At 38.3% G+C, this 24,280-nt stretch overlaps 1 pseudogene; it reads right to left on the reverse strand.

Moving 5' to 3' along the window:
* Nucleotides 1-5,046: 5,046 nt before the first annotated feature.
* Nucleotides 5,047-5,957, reverse strand: LOC116521496 (annotated as a pseudogene).
* Between the last annotated feature and the right edge of the window lie 18,323 nt (nucleotides 5,958-24,280).

Consider the following 24,280-nt stretch of genomic DNA (forward strand, 5'->3'; position numbering starts at 1 on the left):
ACAGCTGATTAATCAGTTAGTTAAGCCCAGTTAAGCACAGATCATTGAAACAATAATGGAAAATATAAAGGGAAGAGGAAGAAAAGAACTTCATGAAACCCATAGACATCTGATAGATTACAATAAAATCACAGAAACCATGGAATTTGTGTTGGGAGTACTAACAGACAAGATGATAGCTCATTGTTGTATTGCAAGCCACAATCCTGTCTAGGGTTCATTTCAATACTTGAGTACACTGCAGTGGTGGGTTTCAAAAAAAATTTAGAACCTATTCTGTAGGTTTGACCTATTTTGTGGGCATGGCTTGATAATGATAACAATGTATACATATGTATTGGTTTGATAAGAGAAAATTTGGTATAAATTTTAAATGGTGAAAAAATAAGTTAACGTAAAGTAAATTAAACTTAGTTAAACAATTGTTAAATAAATGATTGATAATGATAGTAATGTAATAATTTGCATTGACATGATAAAAGGGAAATTGGATATAAATTGTAAACAATGATTAAGAAAAGAGGTCTAAAGATTTTGTTAAAATTAGAGCATTATATTAAAAAGGTAGTGATAATGGATAAAGTTAGGTAAATAATTGATAATGATAACAATATATATATATGTGTGTGTGTGTTGTATTTGTGCTGATAAATAAATAAAGGGAGACTAGTATAGATCTATTTCAAGCTATTTAGCTCTCATCAGCTAGCCATACCCTTACTGGGATTTGAACCTGTGCTGTATTACATCTTAGGCAGATGTTTTAACCACTAAGCCACAAGGTCCTCCTCCTTATCAGCTGAGCCTGGGAAGTAGGTATGTATTTTAGTGTCACAACCCCTGGTATGCCCAAATGTGGGAGGAAGCTAACTGCTTCCATTCTCTGTCTATCGGCTCGTCACAAGAGAACATCACGACAGAAACCCAATATTTTTACTGTTGCCTTTGTTACATTTGTGTTGTATTTGTGCTGATATTGGTTTGATAAGGCAAAATTTGGTAAAAAATTTAAATGGTGGAAAAAAGGGGGGAAAGTAAGTTAGACTTAGTCAATTATTGTTAAATAAATGACTGATAATGATAATGTAATAATTTGTATTGACATGATAAAAGGGAAATTGGATATAAATTGTAAACAATGATTAAGAAAAGAGGTCTAAAAGTTTTGTTATTAAACATAATTTTTATTTTCATTGTCTTATAAAGGTATAATGTGGCTGGATGATATTGAAAATAGATAAGGGAATGCCACTATGTGGTTTAGTTTTAAATTTTGGAATATTTGCTATAAAGGGACATTAAAACAACAATAGTCATATGAGGGGTGAGGTATGATGTTAGCAATACATAAAAATATATGTGATGTAAAATATAAAACTTGATATGAATCATAGGGATGATTGTGGAAGGGATGCACGAAAGTTCTTTGTAACCAATTGACACACTTTCTACAATTTGTAATGGAAGATGATTTTAAGGCGTTTGTGTTTAATATATATGTATGTATGTATGTATGTGCGTGTATGTATGTGTATGTATGTATATATATGTGTGTGTGTGTGTGTGTGTGTGTGTGTGTGTGTATATATATATACTTAAAGTCACAACCCCTGGTATGCCCAAATGTGGGAGGAAGGTCACACTTCCACTTTCTGTCATTAGGCTCGTCACAAGAGTCCATCCAGACAGAAACCCAATATTTTTACTGTTGCCTTTGTTATATTTGTGTTTTTATTTGTGCTGATAAATAAATAAAGGAAGACTAGTATAGATCTATTTCAAGCTATTTAGCTCTCATCAGCTAGCCATATCCTTACTGGGATTCGAACCTGTGGTCTATTGCCTCCCAGGCAGGGAGTTAACCATTTGAGCTACAGAGAACGACTCCTTTTATCAGCCAGCCAGGGTGGGAGGTATATACTTAAAGTCACAACCCCTGGTATGCCCAAATGTGGGAGGAAGGTCACACTTCCACTTTCTGTCATTAGGCTCGTCACAAGAGTCCATCCAGACAGAAACCCAATATTTTTACTGTTGCCTTTGTTATATTTGTGTTTTTATTTGTGCTGATAAATAAATAAAGGAAGACTAGTATAGATCTATTTCAAGCTATTTAGCTCTCATCAGCTAGCCATATCCTTACTGGGATTCGAACCTGTGCTCTATTGCCTCCCAGGCAGGGAGTTAACCATTTGAGCTACAGAGAACGACTCCTTTTATCAGCCAGCCAGGGTGGGAGGTATATACTTAAAGTCACAACCCCTGGTATGCCCAAATGTGGGAGGAAGGTCACACTTCCACTTTCTGTCATTAGGCTCGTCACAAGAGTCCATCCAGACAGAAACCCAATATTTTTACTGTTGCCTTTGTTATAGTTGTGTTTTTATTTGTGCTGATAAATAAATAAAGGAAGACTAGTATAGATCTATTTCAAGCTATTTAGCTCTCATCAGCTAGCCATATCCTTACTGGGATTCGAACCTGTGCTCTATTGCCTCCCAGGCAGGGAGTTAACCATTTGAGCTACAGAGAATGACTCCTTTTATCAGCCAGCCAGGGTGGGAGGTATATACTTAAAGTCACAACCCCTGGTATGCCCAAATGTGGGAGGAAGGTCACACTTCCACTTTTATTTATCAGCACAAATAAAAACACAAATATAACAAAGGCAACAGTAAAAATATTGGGTTTCTGTCTGGATGGACTCTTGTGACGAGCCTAATGACAGAAAGTGTATATATATATATATATATATATATATATATATATATATATATATATATATATATATATATATATATATATATATATATATATATATATATATATATATATATATATAGAGAGAGAGAGAGAGAGAGAGAGAGAGTTTAGAGTTTATTTATCAGCACAAATAAAACACACACAAACACACACACACACACACACACACAAACATATGTATGTATGTATGTATGTATGTATGTATGTATGTATGTATGTATGTATACACAACCTCTCTAGGAGAACAGCTGATTAGCTGATAAATTACGCCCAGTTAAGCATAGATCATTAACACAAGAATGAAAATAAAAAGGGAAGAGGAAGAAAAGAACTTCAGGAAACCCAGAGACATCTGATGGATTATAACAAAACTATAGAAACCATGGAATTTGTGTTGGGAGTACAAACACACAAGATGATAGCTCATGGTTGTATTGCAAGCCACACTCCTGTCTAGGGTCCATTTGGCTGTTTGAGTATACTACAAATAAAGACTTAAAACACGGCTCATAGAAAGAGCCCATGGAGAGCTATAAAATAGCTATAATAGAATAAGTAATACAGTAAATCCATAGAAGTCAATAGGAAAATACTGGTCACTGGATTACTCTACATATGAATATTTCTTCATTTATGCAACTTTCTAAATCACATTTCTTGATTCGAGGGTTAAGTATGCTACAGTTAATCTAGTTAATAGCTTTTAAAATTGTGATTTATGACTTTGTTTTGAGATTCCAGCAAATTATAGTTTATGCCATACTAAAACCACTATCCTCATTTAGTGTGATATAGTAAACCATCTCTGATAATAATACATCCTAAGCAATTTCTCCTGTTAGCTCTTTCATCACTTCAAGAATCTGGTGAAGGCATGAGGAAAATAGTTCATAAACAGATTTGCAGAAATCTAATGTCTGTTTTATCTTTATCCTTGATAAAAACTCTTTCTTCAAACCAAAGGCTCATAAAGAACTCTCCAGATTGATCTGAAATTAGAAAGACTCTTAAAGAGATTTGTGCTCATTGCTTCCCCCCACCCCACACACATACATACAAAATGGGAATAGGAGGTTTCTGTATTAGAATTAACCCCCCTTAAAAAAAATCTAAAAGTTGAAAGAGTTTTTATGAGCCAAACAGAGAAAAATAATAACTTTTAACAGTGAAGCATAAAATAGACAAAATAAAATTACAGATAAAGCAAGAAAGCAAGATTACAAAGTGCAATATTTCATTATAAATGGAGGGGAAACATTCGTATTCCTTTAGTTCAAAATAGTGCTTTTCATATAGATTAAAAGTAAATTGTTTGAAACTCATTATTTTTACAGTACATTACAATAAAATATTATCCTTGGTGCAGCTCTATCTATCTTCCCTTCTCCAAATATTTGACCAGACAACATATCTTCTCTCTTTTAGTTTGTATCAAGTTGTAAAGTTTCTGAAAGCGTATTTAATTTTCTAGTGGAATTATGTATCATCATAACTTAACTTCTTGTTTCTTTTATTTCTTGTATTTGTCAAGTAATTCAGCAAGATAATATCAATCCAGTTCGCCAGGTGTCTGGCCTTGCCACAGCACTTCTAAAAGAAAGAAATAATATTCTGAGCATAACAATCTGAAAGCCACTTTCATGCAGAAGTGAGCAGCAGACAGTTGAGAAACTTTGGGCCAGTCTCCTCACTCAGCCCTTCAAAAGTAGCAATGGCAAACCCCTTCTGAAAAATGCTGCCAAGAAAACTACAGAACCTTGTTCAGGCAGTCACCAGGAGTTGAGGCTGATAAAATAACAAAGTTTGTCAGCAAAGGACCATTATAGGAAGGAAGAACTATAGAGGCATTTGGAAATGCTAAAACTTCAGCTAGCTATATTATTGGCCAGAATTAGAGGGAAACCAATTTATAGCAGAAAGCACAGGGGGGGAAATAGGCTACGTCATTGAAATGTCCTCTGTCTTTCATGTTTTTCTCCCATTTGCATTAAACCATGATCCTGGTTTCAGGAAATGTCAGAAAATGCCAGCCTATGGAATACCAGCAGTGCCAAATACCCATATTTAGCATCAGTAAAGTACATTAACAGTAGCTAGAGATGCAATTTTTTTGTAAATAACATCTAGCACTCTATGGTTCTCCTGATTTGAAAGAATGAATTTGCCTCCATTGCAAATGTTCCTTTTTATCTTTGGTCCTTTATTCAGAGAAGAAAAAGGAAAGTGAAGAACGTGGGGGGGGGGGAGTAGTGAAAAGGATATAAACAAAAAATTAAAAATCTGTCAAAATCTCCATAGATGAGAAAGGAAAAAAATGATGTTCTTATTTCTCATGCTATAGATAATTGGATTGAATAGGGGTGGAAGAATAGAATAGAGAACAGTTGACCAAAAATCTAAATAAGATGCAGTCTTAGAGGGAGATCTCAGATGGGCAAAGCATCCACTTAATATTAATATAGACACTACCGTAAGATGTGGAATACAAGTGGATAAGGCTTTTGGCCTTCCTTGTTCAGAAGGGATTCTTAACACTGCCCTAAAGATCACTGCATAAGATACAACTATAAAAATAAAACAACCTAGTCCAATAATGATACTGGCCATAATAATTCCAACCTCAAGTATATTTATGCCAGAGCAGGATAATTTTAGCAAATGTGGAATATCACAGTAGAATTGGTTGACCACATTGGAACAAAAAAGGATGGAAAAAGTGCCAGTGGTATGCAACATTCCATAGAGGAGACCTGTAACCCACACTAGAAGAATCATTACAATGCAGGCTTTCCAATTCATTATCATCTCATAGTGCAATGGATGGCAAATGGCAACATATTGATCATATGACATGACTGTCAGGAGGGAGAAATCAGAAGCTGCAAAGAAGAGAAAGAGAAACATTTGAGCAACACAACCAAAATAAGAGATTTGTCTGGTGCCCATCAGAGAATTGATCATGGATTTGGGCACAATGACTGAAACTATGCCCACATCCTGCAGAGCTAAATTCATGAGAAAGAAGTACATGGGGCTGTGCAGGTGATGATTGAAAGCCACTGCAATGATAATGAGAAGATTTGTTGTTAGAGTTGACAGATATAACATAAAGAAAATGAAAAAATGCAAACGCTGCAGATCCTGGTTTTTGAGAATTCCAGCAGCAGAAAATAGGGCACTGTTTGATTCTCCATGTTTCATTTATAATAAAGCTGGAATAACTGCAAGGAAATAGAAAAGGGAAATATAGTTAGATAACATTTGGGAAGTGGCAATTTGATATGTGATAAGAATAGAAAATATCAAGAAATGTAAATAATGTACAGAATGGATCAGAGCATGAAAATTTAACTGAGATCATCCAAAACAAAAACTTAATTCTGGGTAAAATTTTCATTTTTATCATTGCAATTCTTCCAAATAATGATAATTTTATTTTCCCATATTTGTCTATTTTATCTTTTAAACCCTACCATATATTCTCTGGCACATATTTCATCATTTGTGATTCTCTTTGACCTTCAGTTTTTTTTTAAATCTCACCCTCTATCCTGCATGCCACATGCAGAATGATGGATAATAGTAAGTATAAAGAGAAAAGGCCAAAAAGAAATATCAGGAAACCTATAGAAATCTAGTCAAATGCCAATAGTTGCACAATCAAATAATAGAACATGGTGACATTTGTATGGAAGTCCAAAAAAGCAGAATTATTGTACTCTTGAGGTGAAACAAAAAATCAGGTGAGGAGTGTCCCTGAAACACGTTTCCTCACTTGGGATTCTCTTTCCGCTCTACCTTTTAAGAATCCTATCCTGAATTCTGCCTATTACAACTAGGAGATCTGTGTTAGTGATAACTCATTGTTGTATTCCAAGCCACACACCTTTTTAGGGTCCATTTGGCTGCTTGAGTACACTGTAAATGCAGACCTAAAACAAATAGCTATGATAAGTAATACAGCAAATCCATAGAAGTCAATAGAAAAAGCTCACAGAAGAAACACAGCAAGTAAGGTTTAGAAAGAGAGTTTATATAAATAAATGTTTTAGAAAATCAGTGTACATATTCTCAGTTAGTTGCTGCTAATGTATGCAAGAGACTAGCTGAGACAGGGGGAATAGTCAAATGGGGAATTACTCTGGAATCAAGTCTGGAATTAGTCTAGACCATGCAGCAATGGTCAAAAGCTACTGCAGATATAACGAGAAGATGTGTTGTATAAAAATAAGAAGTGCAACATTTGTTGTATTAAAAATAAGTGCAAAAACTGCATATTCTTATTTTTTAAATAATTCCAGCAGCAGAAAATAAGACACGTAATTTGATAGTTTTATTTATGACAAAACTGGTATAACTAAAAGGAAACAGATGGATATGTAGTTAGATAAAATTTGGGAAGTGGTATTTTGATATGTGATAAGAATAGAAAACATCACGAAATGTAAGAAGTGGACAGAATGAGTACATGATCAGAGCATGGAAAACAGATGTAGGATGGGAATTGGGAATTTGAATCCACCTATACTAAAGATCCAGTCAGAATCTTTACATTTTTCTTCTTTCCTTTTTTTAGTTCTGTTACTTCATGTACTGGCCAATTGACTAGGAATAGAAAAAATATCTTCAGGTTCAATGGAAGTTTACTTGGAATAATTGGACCCATCAAAATGTCTTACGTCTACTATAGCATTGTGGTAATGGTGTAAAATTGAAGAATGTCATATATGTTGCTTTGTGCTTCTACAAGAAAGACAATGTAAATCTAACAAATAAATAATGAATTAATATGCCAATATGGAAATCTTGAGAACAGACATTTCCGCCTTATATAATTTCTCTCTGAGTGTGCATTTGTCTGGATTTTTATGCTTTTGTTTTAGTGGTAGAGATGATTTCTTTTTCTCAATTACCCTAGCAGTTTTTAGGCTAAATATAGAATAAAAAGCCTTTAAATTAATATGTATATGTATGTAGGTATTAATTAATTTGTGTGTGTGTGTGTGTGTGTGTATACACACACACACACACAAACATAAACAAAACTCTTCATGCATTTTATTCTATTCCATTATCATGTGGAACAGGTAGCAACATCTGCAATTAATTTACTGTTTACTATTTATACAGAAATCTCACCAAATTGAATTCTGATTCATAATGTATTTAAATGTCCTGCCTAAGATATAATTTCTTAAAAATTATATTTGCTCTCATCTCCAAAACAGCCTATCTTCCCATTCCATTATAGTACAAAACTAACTTATGGAACTTACTTAAATTTCTTCTGCAAAAATGTTATAAAGCCAAACATGAGATACAATACATAAGGTACATTGAAATAAATACCGGACTTCCTGGGCGAAGCTTACTGATGGTGGCAGCTTAAAATAGCTGCCCCCGAATTCCTGGTCACGTATCTGTTTAGATGATCATCTACCTGACGTCTAACAGGTTTCTTATCCTTCAGGAAAGAAGGGAAGAAGATATAGTTTTGCTGGCAAATGCCCTTCGATTTTTGCAGCTTTTGTGTCTGCAGAGAGAGGGGGGCCAGCCCAAGGCAGAACGGCATCCGTGCTGGGAACTTCAAACTGCTTTGTGCAGTACAAAGTAAGATCTCTCCCACTCAGTTCACAGTTTTGATTTATTTGATTTTAATGCGAGCTGAATCCGTTTACGAGGACATTAATTGTTTACCTAGATCCTAGCTTCTTTTTTTTTACAAGATCTTCTTCTGAAAATCTATTTACTTAGAGGCTTTTAAAATGGCGCCGAGCCGGCTGGATTCTCCTGTAACAATGATTATTTTCTAAATCTCCTTGTTAAACGCTACAGAACTTTAAAACTTCAAAGGAGACAGGAGTGATTTATCACCCTGCCTCACAATCGGCCAGCAGAAACTTTTTAATTAGTTTCATTTTTACAAGACTTCCTTTCTCTCATTAATTTTGCTTATCTAGAATTTAAATGGTGATGAATCTGCTGAATTGTTGACTCAGCCTTCCATCCTTCCGAGGTGGGTAAAATGAGGACCCAGATTGTTGGGGGCAATATGCTGACTCTCTGTAAACCGCTTAGAGAGGCCTGAAAGGCCTATGAAGCGGTATATAAGTCTACTGCTATTGAATTGTCTTGTTACAATGCTTATTTTCTGAAATCCTTGGTAAAGCCTTGCCAAGCCTCAAATTTCAAAACAAAGGGATAAATTCAGCATCTCTTCCTATAGCTGCACAGTCGGCCAGTAGAGTTTTATTAACTGCTTGAAGATAAAACTTGGAATGGCCTCAAAACCAAATCCTAATTTGAAACTGTTGCCCACTACTCCCAGGGGCACATCCCCAGTGCCTGGCACAAGGTCGCAGCCTCAGCTCCCTACACCCCCTGCTGGAGACTTGTTAATGAAAGAATTATTCTTGAGTGAATTAAGTGTGGCTCTCAATGCTCAGACAATTAAAATGGAAGATAAACTTAGAGATCTTAAAGAGGAGATAAAACAGGAGATAAAACAGGAGAGAAAAGAAGAAATAAAAGAAATAAAAGGGGAAATAAAAGAACTTAAACAGGAGTTGTATGATAAAATTGATTCCAGGGTTGTTAAAATTAAAGATGAAATGCTGGGACTTGTAACTGTATTGACAGAACATGTTTCCGGAATTGAAGATAGTCTAGAGGATCTTAATGAGGCTAATACCAACTTGACATCGAAAACAGAGGTGGTGCAACAAAAAGTGGAAAATGCTGAAAAAGAAATTATTATGATAGAGTATAGACAAATGGAACTGGCATTAAGAGTAAGGGGGCTGCATGAAGAGAAACAGAAGAACCTGAAACAGATTCTATCAGAAGCCTTTGACCGTCTGGTGGGAAGACCAGGCACTAAGCTCGACTGGCAGATCGACAAAGTTTATCGCGTTAACTCCTGGGTGGCAAAGCAGAAACAGCTTCCTCGAGACATTGTTATATACTTCACTACAAGAGAGCTCAGAAACACGATACTACAAGAATCTTATAACACTAAGCTCCAAATTGGCGGTCAAGACCTGATTGTTTTGAAAGAGATACCACTTCAAATGTTAAGAGCCAGGAGAGACTACGCTTTTTTAGTCGAAGAACTCAGAAACCGTCAGATACAGTATAGACGGGACGCACCATTTAGTATTATACTTACATTTGATACGCAAAGATATTGTCTCAACTCCGTATGGAAAGCCCGATATTTTTACCATAATATTTTGAAGGCTGGACATCCTGCATCATCTGGACCTGGAGAAAGACCACAAGAAGGACAGGACAGACAGCAAACTACACAACTATCAGATAAGATGGAGCATCTCTCTCTCCTAGAAGCGCAAGGTGTTATGGAACAAAGACCTAGCCGTATGATTACTAGACGAATGGAGAAACAAGCTAAAAGGCAACAACCTCAACAATCACCGGCCATCGATCAAGGAGCTACAGTAACAAGTCTGGAAGCAGTGGGAGGAGCAAGGCCTAAGGTTAAACAGGCCATGCAGGAAGCTCTAAAAAAGCTTCAGCCAACCAAAGATGACAACTAAGATCTTAACATGGAATGTCAATGGATTGAATTCTCCACAGAAGAGAAAGAAAATACTTCACTATCTTAAACAGTTTAAGAATGACATAATTTGTTTGCAGGAAACTCATATCAAATCAACTGATCAAAAATATCTGATTAACTCAAAACTTGGTCAACATTTTGTAGCTTCTGCTATGGAAAAGAAAAATGGTATAGTTGTATACTTAAGAAAAGACATGAAAGCTGAATTAATTGAAGCAGATCCCTTCGGAAGATATATCGCGTTAGATCTAATCCTAGAAGGGAAAAAGACATTACTTTTGGGAATTTATGCTCCTAATCAACAGCAAGACGGATTCTATAGAAATCTTCATGCCAAATTAGTACAGTGGGACTATAGGTCCTGTATACTATTGGGTGAATGGAATGGAGTGATAGACACTAAGAGAGATAAGAAGATTGCCCGCCTAAACACTAAGATGCGAGCAAAGTTACCCAAACCTTTCTTTGACATGATGGACGACTTTGAATTGAGAGATATTTGGCGAGAAAGAAACGCAGAGGAATATGATTTCACTTTCTTCTCTGATAGACATCAATCCCTTTCAAGGATTGATTTTATACTAATCACTAATTATTTGCTTTCTAGGGTCAAGAAGACAAATATTGCGGCTAGGGTCCTTTCGGATCATAACCCAGTTTGGATGGAATTGGGAAGGGCAGTGCAGGCAAGAAGGTCTTGGAGATTGAATGAAAACTTATTTAGATATGAAAAGTATATTAATGATTGTAAAAAAATTGTTATCTGAATATTTTGTTTTGAATATGAATAAGGGTACATCTATGGAATTCGTATGGGATGCAAGCAAAGCGTATATGAGAGGAGTGCTGATGAATATAAATAAAACATATAGATATAAACAAGGGCTAAAACAAACAGAATTGGAAGAGGAAATTAAGAGAAAAGAGTTGGAGTTAACAATGAATCCAGGCGATACAAAGGTTAAGGAAGCTATCACCATATTAAAATCTCAATTTGACATGTTGATCTCTGACCAGGTAGCCACTAATTTATTATATGCAAAACACAATACTTTTTGTAACGCAAACAAACCTAGCAGATGGTTAGCCTATCAGACTAGGAAAAAAAAGGAAAACTCGATATATATCTAAACTGATTTACAGAGGGAAGGAGGTGTTTCAACAGGAAGAGATTCAAAAGGCATTTCTGGAATTTTTTACAGAATTGTATAAAGGGGATAAAATTAATGGTATAGACAAATATTTAGATAAAGAGAAAATACCTTCAGTTAGAGAAGAGCACAGGCAAAAATTGAATCAACCAATAACCTCGGGGGGAATTTTGCAGGTAATTAAGCCATTAAAGTTAGGGAAAGCACCAGGTACAGACAGTTTGACAGCAGTTTACTATAAAAATTGACAGTTAGAAATGGTAGAACCTCTTAGAAAATTATTTAATAAGACTCAAACGGAAGGTAAAGTGTCTCCATCTTGGAAGACAGCGTTTATATCTTTGATACCCAAAGAAGATCAAGATACTACCCAACCAAAAAATTATAGACCTATCTCATTACTTAATGTAGATTATAAAAAATTTACTAAAATACTAGCAAATAGGTTAATGCTGGTTATTCAACAATTGATCCACACAGACCAAACAGGTTTTATACAGGGGAGACAGATGAAAAGTAATGTCAGATTAATTATTAATGCATTAGAATATTTGGGAAAGAAATATTGTGTTTATATTTTTGGATGCTGAGAAGGCCTTTGATCGAGTTAACTGGCAATTTCTGTTGAAGATATTGCAAAAAATGCAGATAGGAGATAGCTTTTTACAGTCAATTAAAGCAATATACCAACAGCAAACAGCACAAATCATAGTCAATGGAAGTTTAACAGACTCTTTTCAAATTGGAAAAGTACAAGACAGGGCTGTCCTTTGTCCCCATTATTGTTTATTATAACTTTGGAAGTATTGTTGAATAAAATATGGGGCTTGGATGGTCTAAAAGGGATCAAAATTAGGCAGCAAGAATACAGAGTATGTGCTTTTGCGGATGATTTGGTCATAATATTGGGACAACCGCAGGAATCCAGTATGGTTTTAATGAATACGATTAATCAATATGGTCAAGTGTCTGGTTTTAAAATAAATTTAGGAAAAACAAAAATATTAGCTATAAATATGAATACTAAACAAAAGGAAGAACTAGGAGTGATGCTAGGATGTGAGGTAGTTTAAAAAGTCAAATATCTTGGAGTTAACATCTTAACTTCAAATGGGAAACTATTTAAGCATAATTATGAACCACTTTTGCATAGTATACAGACGGAGATGAAAAAATGGGAGAAATTGCACTTATCTTTGCTGGGTAGGATAGCGGCAGTGAAAATGAACATCTTACCAAAATTTTTATTTCTCTTCCAAATGTTACCTATACTTAAAAAAGATGCGAATCTTTTAGAATGGCAGAAGGGTATCAACAAATTTGTATGGGCAGGAAAGAAGCCGAGGGTAAAGATGAAAATAATGCAAAATGTACGCGAGAGAGGAGGCTTGAAACTACCTAACTTAAAACTATATTATGATGCAGTGGCACTATCTGTAATTAGTGATTGGACTCATTTAACTAATGATAGAATATTGAATATTGAGGGACACAATCTGGTATATGGTTGGCATGCTTACCTGATATTCAAAAAAAAATTGGACAAGAATTTTAAAAGTCATATTTTAAGAAATGCTTTACTGCGGGTCTGGAAAAAATACCAATATAAATTAAATGACAAGGTTGGAGGAGATCCAGTGACCCCAGAGATGTTCGCAAAGTCACTGGGGGCTTGGAATTTAACCTCCTTTGCCAGTGACTTCTGGATTAGCTGTAAGCTAACCGAAACTGCAGGTTACCCCTAAGAATGGCGTGAGTGTTTCCAGCTGGTAAGGTGATTTTATTACTCAGAGAGACACGGTCCGCATAAAAATTTAAGCTAATTGAAACCAAAGAACAGAAGAATCTAGCGGCAAATTGGATCTTTTTATGGGTTTATAGACGGTGGTTACTCTATTTTTTAAATGTTTTAAATGCTACTTACATGGACAAAGGAAAGATTACATCAACATCTCCTCTGACCCTCTGCAATAATTACTATAATTTGGCTCCCTACAACTTGACACTTTTATTGCTTGGCTGGGTTGGTCTAAGATCAGATAAGATTGTACAGCTCCCAGCTTGTTTTTACTTGCAAATACCTTAAAGCCTCTAAAGGGGAAATACTAACTGCGTATGAAGATGGCGTCTCTTCAAATTTCAAATGATTCATTTCAAATGATTTTTTTTTGCTCTGCAAAAGCTATCTGACACATATGATAGATTTGAAAGAAAGCTGGATTATTTACTGCTTTTAACATCAGATAGTCAACTAATTGTGTGAGGAAGATGGCTGCTTGAGCTTTTCGCTCCAGTGTGAAGAGCAAACAACCTGGCTGATAACCCGAGTTCTGTTGTAATTTGATGCTGGAGGAGTTAAGCCTGGAAAGAAGAACTTGAGAGGAGCAGGGAACGGTGATTATTAACGAGAAGCCTTCCCTGACAGCCCCAGACAGAGCAACTGTTTGGAGTAGCAGTGAGTGGCAGTGAGAGATTACAATCAGCTCCCCCCCTCTTCCCCCCCACAGAGACTGTGAACGACTTTCCCCCCCCCCCACGGAGGCACGGAGACAATACGGGCAGCTTGCAACCGAAAGAACTGCTGTGCTTTTTGTGCTTTGTTCTGAGCCTGGGGAGGTGCTGGGGAAGAAGCATATGAACGGCTCCCCCCTCTCTTCCCCCCCACAGAGACTGTGAATGGACTCCCCCCCCCCCACGGAGGCAATACGGGTGGCTTGCAGATTAACCAGGTTTGGAGGATACGGAAGGCACCTGGAGTTCCTGAGCTGACTGAGGAGGGGTTGCCTTACTGAGAGATTGCTTTGCTGAAGGGCTGAGAGGGGAATATTGAGAGCACAGAGAGGAAGATGCTGGCTTTATTGGCACTTTAACATCACTTTAACAAGCACTTTACCATCATTTACTAAGCATTAAGCACTTTAACATCACTTAAGTCAGAGTTGGAAGGCTTAAACTTAATGCTCATCTGTGAGACTAAGATGGCTGTTAGACTTTTTCATCCTGAACTCAGGTGCCCCCATAGCCCTTCCAGACGCCCTCCCCCCTCCCTCCTCCTCCCTCTGCAACTCAGCCCTTGTATTAACTTTATCATCATCTTCTTCAGAACCCTGTTTGGGTGGATTTTTCCCTTGGTGGACTTGAAGAGTTTTTTCTACTGCCTGTTATTGACAGTGGGGAGCCTCAGTTTATCTCCCCCGTTGGCCATTTGGCCTTTTTCCAGCTGGGCCTCTAAACATCTGGGTGTAGGAGGACTCCCGGTTTCACAATACTTTCTTAGACATTTGGGACTTTTTTCAGCTTTACTAGAGGGGGGAAACATTATCCTCCCCCTCTGTATACCATCTGTGGATTGTGGCTGGGTTTTCTTGTACGACCTTTGCACGCTGCGCAATTTTTAATTGGTATGGTGAGTGTATGGGACTTGCATGTGTGAATGAATGATCCCACTTTTTATTACCCCATTATTGTTGTATTTTATGTGTTTTTAATTATTACGTGGGGACTGCTTGAGTGAACAAATGAGTGTGTTTGATTTGGAGGGCCTGTCGGGAAACGCGGGAACCATAGGGGTGGTTGATGGGACTACGAACACGGGAGTGGGCCGGAGCATTACGGTCATAACAGGGAGGGGCAGATATGGCGGGGACTTTAGGGCTGGCCATTACCGGGGAAGGAGGGCTCTCTACGTTACAGAGATCCCTCCTTCCGGCCCTACGAGTCCCACTCCAAAGCCAGGTGGTGTGAGTAATCAGGACCCTGGCCTCAGGCTGCTGGCGCTAAATGCCAGGTCTGTAGTTCAGAAAGCTCCTCTCGTCCGGGACTTAATTTTGGACGAGAGGGCAGACCTGGCATGTATTACTGAGACTTGGCTGGGCACGGAGGGAGGAGTCCCCCTCATAGAGATGTGCCCAGAAGGTTTTCAGGTGCTCCATCAGCCGAGAGCTCAGAGAAGGGGTGGGGGTGTGGCCGTTGTTATCCGAGAGTCTCTAGCACCTCGTAGGATCCCTGCTCCGGAGCTTGTCGGGTGTGAGTCCCTGCTGGTGAAGTTGGACCTCAAGGGTCAAGTGGGTCTGCTGCTAACGTACCTGCCTCCCAACTGCGTTGCAGCAGCCTCCCCTCGCTCCTCGAGTCGATAGCCGAGCTGGCAGTTGAGTTCCCCAGACTTATGGTTCTGGGGGATTTCAATCTGCCTTCGCTCGGTGGTCACTCTGACGGAGCGCAGGAGTTCATGGCTTCCATGATGGCCATGGGCTTGACCCAAGTAATCCGAGGACCGACCCACTCAGCGGGTCACACGCTCGACCTCGTATTCCTCTCGGAGCAGTGGAATTCTGATCTTGGTCTGAGGGGTAGTGAGATCTTGCCCCTGTCATGGTCAGACCACTACCTATTGAGGCTTGACTTTCGGAGACCAAACCCCCACTGTAGGGAGGAGGAGCCGACCAGGTGGTTCCGCCCCAGGCGACTTATGCACCCTTTGGGGTTCCAGACGGAATTTGGGGTTATTCCTGATACTCTCACCCGCAGTCCGGCAGAGACTCTGGTTGCTGCCTGGCACTTGGCAGCGACGAAGTCTCTTAACCGGATTGCGCCTCTATGGCCGCTCTGAGGCAGTGGATCCCAGAGGGCTCCTTGGTTTACTGAGGAACTCCGGGAGAGGAAGTGCCAAAGGAGACGCCTAGAGCACTTATGGAGGACCAGTAAATCCGAACCGAACTGAGCACGTTTAACAACCTGCACCATAGAGTACATTCGGGCAATTAGGACAGCTAAGAGAACATACATTGCCTCTCTGGTTGCGTCTGCTGAGTCGCGCCCAGCCGCCCTGTTTAGGATAACCAATTCCCTCCTAAGTAGGAGGGATACGGGCGATCCGCTGCAGGGTAGGGCTGAGGATTACGTCCAGTTCCTCGCAGACAAGGTTGCTCGGTTCCGGGCGGACCTGGACTCCAATTCTGCAGAACCAGCCGAGGCACTAAGGGATGATCTGGTAAGCCATCGCTGGGTTGAGTTTCAAGCTGTTACCCCTGAGGATGTGGACAAGGCGATGAGAGCTGTAGGAGCCTCCACATGTGTGCTGGACCGGTGCCCCTCCTGGCTGGTTGTCAACAGCAGAGAGGTGACACGAGGCTGGATCCAGGCGGTTGTTACCGCCTCTCTTCGGGAGGGGGTCTTTCCCCCCCCCCCCCGCTTTAAAGGCGGCGGTGGTGAGACCCCTCCTGAAGAAACCATCCTTGGATCCAGCTGTTTTAAATAACTATCGTCCGGTCTCCAACCTCCCCTTTGTGGGGAAGGTTGTTGAGAAGGTGGTGGCCTTTCAGCTCTAGTGGTCCTTGGAGAAAGCCAGTTATCTCGATCCTTTCCAATCAGGCTTCAGACCTGGCTGCAGCACAGAAACCGCTTTGGTCACGTTGACCGATGATCTTTGGAGAGCCAGGGATGGGGGCCACGCCTCCATCCTGGTGCTCCTTGACCTCTCAGCGGCTTTTGATACCATCGACCATGGTATCCTTCTGCGACGACTGCGGGAGGTGGGGGTGGGAGGCGCTGTTCTACAGTGGTTCTCCTCCTACCTCTCGGACAGGTCGCAGTCGGTGTTAGTTGGGGAGCAGAGATCGACCCCTAGGCCCCTAACGTATGGGGTGCTGCAGGGTTCGGTCCTGTCCCCCTTACTTTTCAACATCTACATGAAACCGCTGGGTGAGATCATTCAACGGCACGGGATAAAATACCACCAATATGCGGACGATACCCAGTTGTATCTGTCCGTCCCGTGCCAACTCAACGAAGCGATGGATGTGATGAGCCAGGGTCTGGAGGCTGTTAAAGACTGGATGGGGGTAAACAAGCTTGTGCTCAATCCGGAAAAGACCGAGTGGCTGCTGTGTTTCCCTCCCACGAATTGGCCAAGTGTTCCATCTCTCAGGCTGGGGGGTCAAATTATACACCCCTCAGACAGGGTTCGCAACTTGGGAGTCCTCCTGGACCCACAGCTGACCTTCGAACATCATTTGTCAGCTGTGACCAGGGGGGCATTTGCCCAGGTTCGCCTGGTACACCAGTTGCGTCCCTACCTGAACCGGGAGGCCCTCACAACAGTCACTCGTGCCCTTGTGACCTCTAGGCTGAAATACTGCAATGTGCTCTACATGGGCCTGCCCTTGAAGAGTATTTGGCGACTTCAGCTAGTCCAGAATGCGGCCGCGTGAGCGATTGTGAGTGCACCTCGCTTCACCCACGTTACACCTATCCTCCGCGAGCTGCACTGGCTGCCTGTCGATCTCCGGGTGCACTTCAAGGTGCTACTTATCACCTATAAAGCCCTTCATGGTAGTGGGCCTGGGTATTTGAGAGACCGCCTACTGCCAATTACCTCCACTAGACCGATACGATCGCATCGATTAGGCCTCCTCCGAATTCCATCTACTAGCCAGTGCAAACTGGCAACTACCCGGAGGAGAGCCTTCTCAGTGGCTGCTCCGACCCTCTGGAACGAACTCCCCGTGGAGATTCGGACCCTCACCACCCTCCAATCCTTCCGCGCCGCTTTGAAGATCTGGCTGTCCCGGCTGGCCTGGGGTTAAGATTCCAACCCGACCCGAATTGTGTGACTGTTGTGCTCTCTTTTAATATGTTGTATTGTTTCCATATTGGAATACTGTTTGTCTTTCCCCCCCTCCCTTTTTGAATTGTGAGCCGCCTTGAGTCCCCCCAGGGAAAAGGGCGGCATACAAATAAAGGAAATTCAAATTCAAATTCAAATCAAAATATGAAGAAAAAAGTGAGAATGTTGAATGTTCCTGAAATACAAACGAGCTGACATTCCGGGCATTTGGTTTACCTCTGAGGGAGAAAAAGATGGAACGTTTGAAGGGGGGGCAGCTACACAGAAGATTTACTTCGAAAGACAGAGTGCAGAAGGAATGAGAAGCATTAAAGAATTTATACTTTATGAAATATCATTTGCAAAACTTTTGATACCACCACTGAGAATTAAAAACAAGCTGAAAAGTGGAATAAGCGCAGGACAACGACATTATATGAGAGGCACCTTAAGCAAAAAGGTGCAGGGATCTTTTTGTTTGGACTTGCTCATAAAGACGTTTGTAGAACTTGATCCACGAATGGCAATAGGATTAAGGAGGTTTTGTTATTGGAGAGACACAGGCTGATAGATGGAAGAATACAATTCAAAATTAGCTAAACCTAATTAATTTTATTTGTAATAAACATAGTTGAATAATAATTGATAATGATAGTAATGCATATAATGTGGAGTTGATATGATAAATAATAATTGGATATGAGAAGGGAAGGTTAGAAATATTTTTGGACCATATACAAAGGTTATTAATCACAATAATTATCACTATTAAAAAATAAAATAAAACTATATACAGTTAAATGTTAACTAATATGGAGAAAATGTTATGATATATGATATAATTACATAAAGAAAGGAGAATGATAATAAACTATATACATGGAGGATGCAATTTTTGGTATTAAATATTATGGATGTTTAGGTAAAACAGGATGTGAGGATTTGATGTTAATGGAGGATTTTATAAACAAGTAAATGAAATGCTAGCATGTGGTTATGGATTAAATCTTTGGCATAGTTAAGGATGAAAGATGTTTAAACAACTGTAGTCAACTAAAAGTGGAGGTATGATGATGTCAATATGGTAAACATTTGAGTTAAGATATTTGAATTAATATGAATTAATGGAAGAGATGCACAAAAACATGTAACCAGCTGATATACTTTTTTATAATATATACCTGTGTGGTTTTTTTTTTCTTCTTTTTTTTCCCTGCCTTGTCTTTTGTTCTTTGTCTTTTTTGTGTTTTGATTTTTTTTCCCCCACTGGTGTGGGCGTGTGTTGTTTATGTAACAAAATAAAAAATAATAATAAAAAAGAATAAATTAAATGACAAGATACCCATGTGGGCAATTCCTAGACACGCAATTGAAAATATGAATACAGCACAAAAACAGGATAGAATTACCTACAGACAGCTTCTTATCTTGGAAACGGGGGTACTACAACTAAAATCCTTAGAGGTATTAAAAGAGGAGAAGGTAGTTCAAACATGGTTCCAGTATGGGCAATTACAGGCTAGGTGGAAAATAGATCAAAAAATTGGTTTTATTCAAGTTGAGGATAATCTGTTTAAAAAAATAAGAGATCAAAGCTTAATGCATATAAAGAGGATATATAATGTATTAATACAGATGGATTCGGAAACAGAATTAGTTAAAGATTGTATGATAAAGTGGGCTCAAAACATTGAAGAACCAATAATGCTGGATACATGGGAAAGAATCTGGGTAAGAAATGTGAAATTTACACAAGCTCAAAACCTGAGAGAAAATTTTTATAAGATGTTCTATAGATGGCATTTAGATCCTAAAAAGTTGGCTTCTATGTATCCGAATTTACAGCCTAAATGTTGGAGATGTGGCTCTCTCGATGCTACATATTTTCATATATGGTGGACCTGCCAAAAGGTTAAGGCATTTTGGATAAAAATATGGTGGATTATGCAAAATATCTTTAAAAGAAGGATAAAGTTTACTCCTCAGTTATTTTTACTAGGTATAAGTATTGACTTTACAGTGGTAGAGACTAACTTGATTCTGCACCTAATAACGGCAGCAAGACTGTTGGTGGTGCAATACTGGAAGAAGGAAGACTTGCCTACAATTCAAGAATGGACATTGAAAGTCACAAACTTAGCTGAGATGGCTAAAATATCAGCATATCTTAAAGATCACTCAAATGAGAGATATAAACGAGACTGGAAAAAATGGATTGACTATATACAAAATAAATATGGGACCAAGAAATTCCAGTTAGCCTATGCTTAAGATCAGAAATGATTTAAATTGTTTAAAGTTAGCTCAGCACGAAGAAGCTAAGATCAATGTAGAGATGTCATTAATTTCTTTATTTTTTTTTCTCAATAGATTTTAGACTGTGTTTGTTAAAAATCCATACCGTGTACGGGTTCTGGGAAGTTGAGGGGAAGGAGGAGGGGGTTGGGGGAGGGGGGAGGGGGAGGGAGGGAGAGGTATACATTAGCCTCAACAAGAATTTGGTGGTAAACTAGAACTATTTTGACACACACAAAAATTGTACTCCGATGTCTTACTGATTGAGGAATGATGAAATGTTTGTTTTAAAAGAAAATAAAACTTTTGAAACAAAAAATAAATAAATAAAATAAAATTGTATGGATGAAAATTGCTGGTATCAAGAAAGCTTTGTTCTCTGAATCTGGATTTCTATTAACATAAAATCATCAATTGCTCAGATTGAAATTTGTGTAATTATTAACCTCAGTTTATGATTTATATGCATTGATTATTGTTGCTGATATTTGCACATTAGTTGGATTTTACCAATGATCTGTAATTTTTTGAAATTTATTTAAAACTGAGGAATAAAATACTGAATTTTTTTTAAAAAAAGAAATAAATACCAATTTGCTCCATTAAAGATGGAAATAAATTTCTCTTAAAATTTATATTTATAACTGATTTATTTGTCTTTATAGATTATGTCTTCTATGCATTAAAGAGTATTAAATATCTTACCATTAAGTCAATGCTGTCCATTAATGATCATATAGTGAAACAATCTGCAGTCGTAGAAATTTCTATTCTGAACGTTTATTAATTTTTGTTTCTCTCAAGAGAGTTGTACATAAAAATTAAACTCACTTATTTGTGATTATTAATATAGTTAGAAAACATGAGTAACATTGATTCCTTTGTGCTTATTAACATAATTGGCCATTAATATCACAATAACTACCTCCAGGACCACTTATCATATTACATAGAATAATAATATTTCAGATTATTAACAGAATGGGGCTTCAATGTGAACTGTGAGAGGTGAAAATCAACTGAAAAGAGATCCCTGACACATATTTCATCATTTGTGATTCTCTTTGAGCTCTAGTTTTTTTTTAAAAAAAATCCCAACCTCTCTTCTTCGTGCCATAGGCAGGGGAACAGCTTGACCTTGGCTAGATATGTCCACATTATTAAAGCACAGGTTGAAAAAAATTCTACAAATTACAAAGAGAAAAGGCAGAAAAGAAAGATCAGGAAACCAATACGTACCTAGTGGAATGACAATACGTAGTTACAAAACAAAATCTGGTGTGCAACATTGCATAGAGAATTCCTGTAGAATTCCTACACTAGAATTATAATTTCAGTGCAGGATTCCCAAGTCATCACCATCTCAGAGTGCAGGGGATAGTAAATAGCAACATATCAATCATATGCCATGACTATCAGGAGGGATAAATCAGAAGCTTCAAATGAGAGAGAGATTTGAGCAATACAATTAAAGTAAGAGATGTGTCTGTTGTCTATGATAGAATTTATCATGCATTTGGGCACAATGACTGAAATAATGCCCATGTCCTGCAGAGCTAAATTCATTAGAAAGAAGCAAATGGGGCTGTGTAGTTGATGGTCAAAAGCTACTGAAGAGATAATGAGACTTGCTGTTACAGATGTCAGCTATAGCACAAAGAAGAACAAGAAATGCAAAAGCTGCACATTTTTTGAAAATTCCAGGAACAAAAAGTAAGAAACTGTTTCTCCATATGTCTTTAAGAGAAAGTTGCAGGGCATAACTGCAGGGAAGTGGCATATTAATATATAGAGATAATAGTAAACAAAAAAAGTGTAAAGCATGCACAGAATGAAGTGAGTATCAGTCCATGGAAGAAATAAATGCATGATTGGCATATCAGAGTATTCTCGCATAAAATGCATAATATACGAGGTGGATACAACCTTGTAAATGATCCCCACTCTGTCAAGGACTTAGGGGTACTCCTATCAAATGATCTAAGCAGCAGAACTCACTGTAACAGTATTGCCCCAAAGGCATAAATAGTTGTTAACCTAATCTTGCGAAGCTTCTTCTCCGGTAATATTGTACTGCAAACTAGGGCATACGAAACCTTTGCTAGATCAATTCTCAAATCCAACTCATCTGTCTGGAATCGGCACTGTATATTGACATTAACATGGATTAGAATGAAATAATCATATCCTCCTAAAAAGTTGAGTTCATTCAGCAAAGCAGTGCAAAATCATAACTAGAACAGTTGTATAATGTAGAAAAGACATATCCACGGATAAAGCAAGAAAACAAGACTGCAAAATCCAATAGAGCACTATCAATGTATAAGAAAATTTCATATCCCTTTAGCTGAAAGCCCCGCATTTTCCTCTAAGTAAGTTACGTATGTCACCTAGGATTCAATAAGTACCTACAAATGCATTTATAAGGAGCCCTAAAGTACATGGTGAATCTTCTTTTTTCTATATATTTACAAAAATATTGTAAGTGTAGTGGCAGAGATATCAGAAAACAGTGATATTGCTTTTGGTATATATTATTAGCTGTTTGGATGATATTCAATATTTCTCAAGGACATTTCAATAAGATATCATCCTTGGTTTCCTTCTTCCCTTCTCCAAGTATTGAACCAGATAACATGCCTTGTCTTTTCCATTTTGTATTAAGCTGTAAAACTCCTGAAAGCTTTTTTGATGTTCTAGTAGAACTATGCGTCTTCTTAATTTAATTTCTTGATTTTTTATTTCCCATGGTTATTAAAAGGATATATGAAATATTATCAGTTCACACAGAGCTTTCACACCCTGCCACATGTCTGCTCCTGCCAAAGCATTTCTAAAGAAAAGAAATATTCTGAGCTAAATAATCTGAAAACCCACTGGACATAGAAGTTAAGGCATCAGGCTAAAAACCAGAAGACTTAAACTTCTATTCTGTCTTAGGAATTTAGCCAACTACATGCTTTTGGGTCAGTCCCTTTATGTCAGACCTTGAAATGAGGCTATGGCAAACACCTTCTAAAAAAAAAAATGTTGCCAGGAAAAATATAGCGACTTGTCCTAGCAGTTGCCAGACTTGAGGCTGACTGAAAGGAGCAAAATATCAAAGTTTGTGAGGAAATGACCATTTCAGGAGGGAAGTCTTATAGAGGACTATCTATTTTAGAAACCCTGAAGTTTTAGCTACCATATTAAGGACCAATCAATCAATCAGAATAGAGTTGGCAGGGATCTTTGAGGTCTTCTAGTTAAACCCCCTGTTCAAGCAGGAGTCCAGTCTCTTCTTAAAGCATTAGAGGGACCAGCATTAGAGAGGAGCCATTACATACAGGAAATCACATGAAAAATATAACATATTTAAACCTCCTCGGCATTTTGCTTCTGCATTTTACTATGAGCTGCAATTGCACAGTGAATAGAATGCATTACTGCAGGCTACTTCTGCTGATCACTGGCGGTCAGCAGTTTGGCAGTTCAGATCTCACTGGCTCAAGGTTGATTCAGGCTTCCATATTTCTGAGGTGGGTAAAATGAGGATCCAGTTTGTTAGGGGCAATAAGCTGACTCTCTAAAACTTTAGAGAGGACTGTAAAGCAGTATATAAATCTAAGGGCTATTGCTATTGCTACCTCTTTCCCCCAGTCACATTACACTTTGATATTCACTTCACTAAACATAAAGAATGATTAGTGTGTAGGATGCCAGAACTGCCAAACATCCATATTTAGCATCTGTAAAGTATATTGAGAGTAAATAGAAGTGCAGAACATTGGCTAAACTTTGCCTCCATTCCAAGTACACATTATATCATATTTTCACATGAATAAATGAAAAGAGAGGAAAAATGAAAAAATATAATGCACAGAATATAAACAATGTCAAAAGAAATTG

Source organism: Thamnophis elegans, chromosome Z (assembly GCF_009769535.1).
Source record: "Thamnophis elegans isolate rThaEle1 chromosome Z, rThaEle1.pri, whole genome shotgun sequence".
Classification (NCBI taxonomy): Eukaryota; Metazoa; Chordata; class Lepidosauria; order Squamata; family Colubridae; genus Thamnophis; species Thamnophis elegans.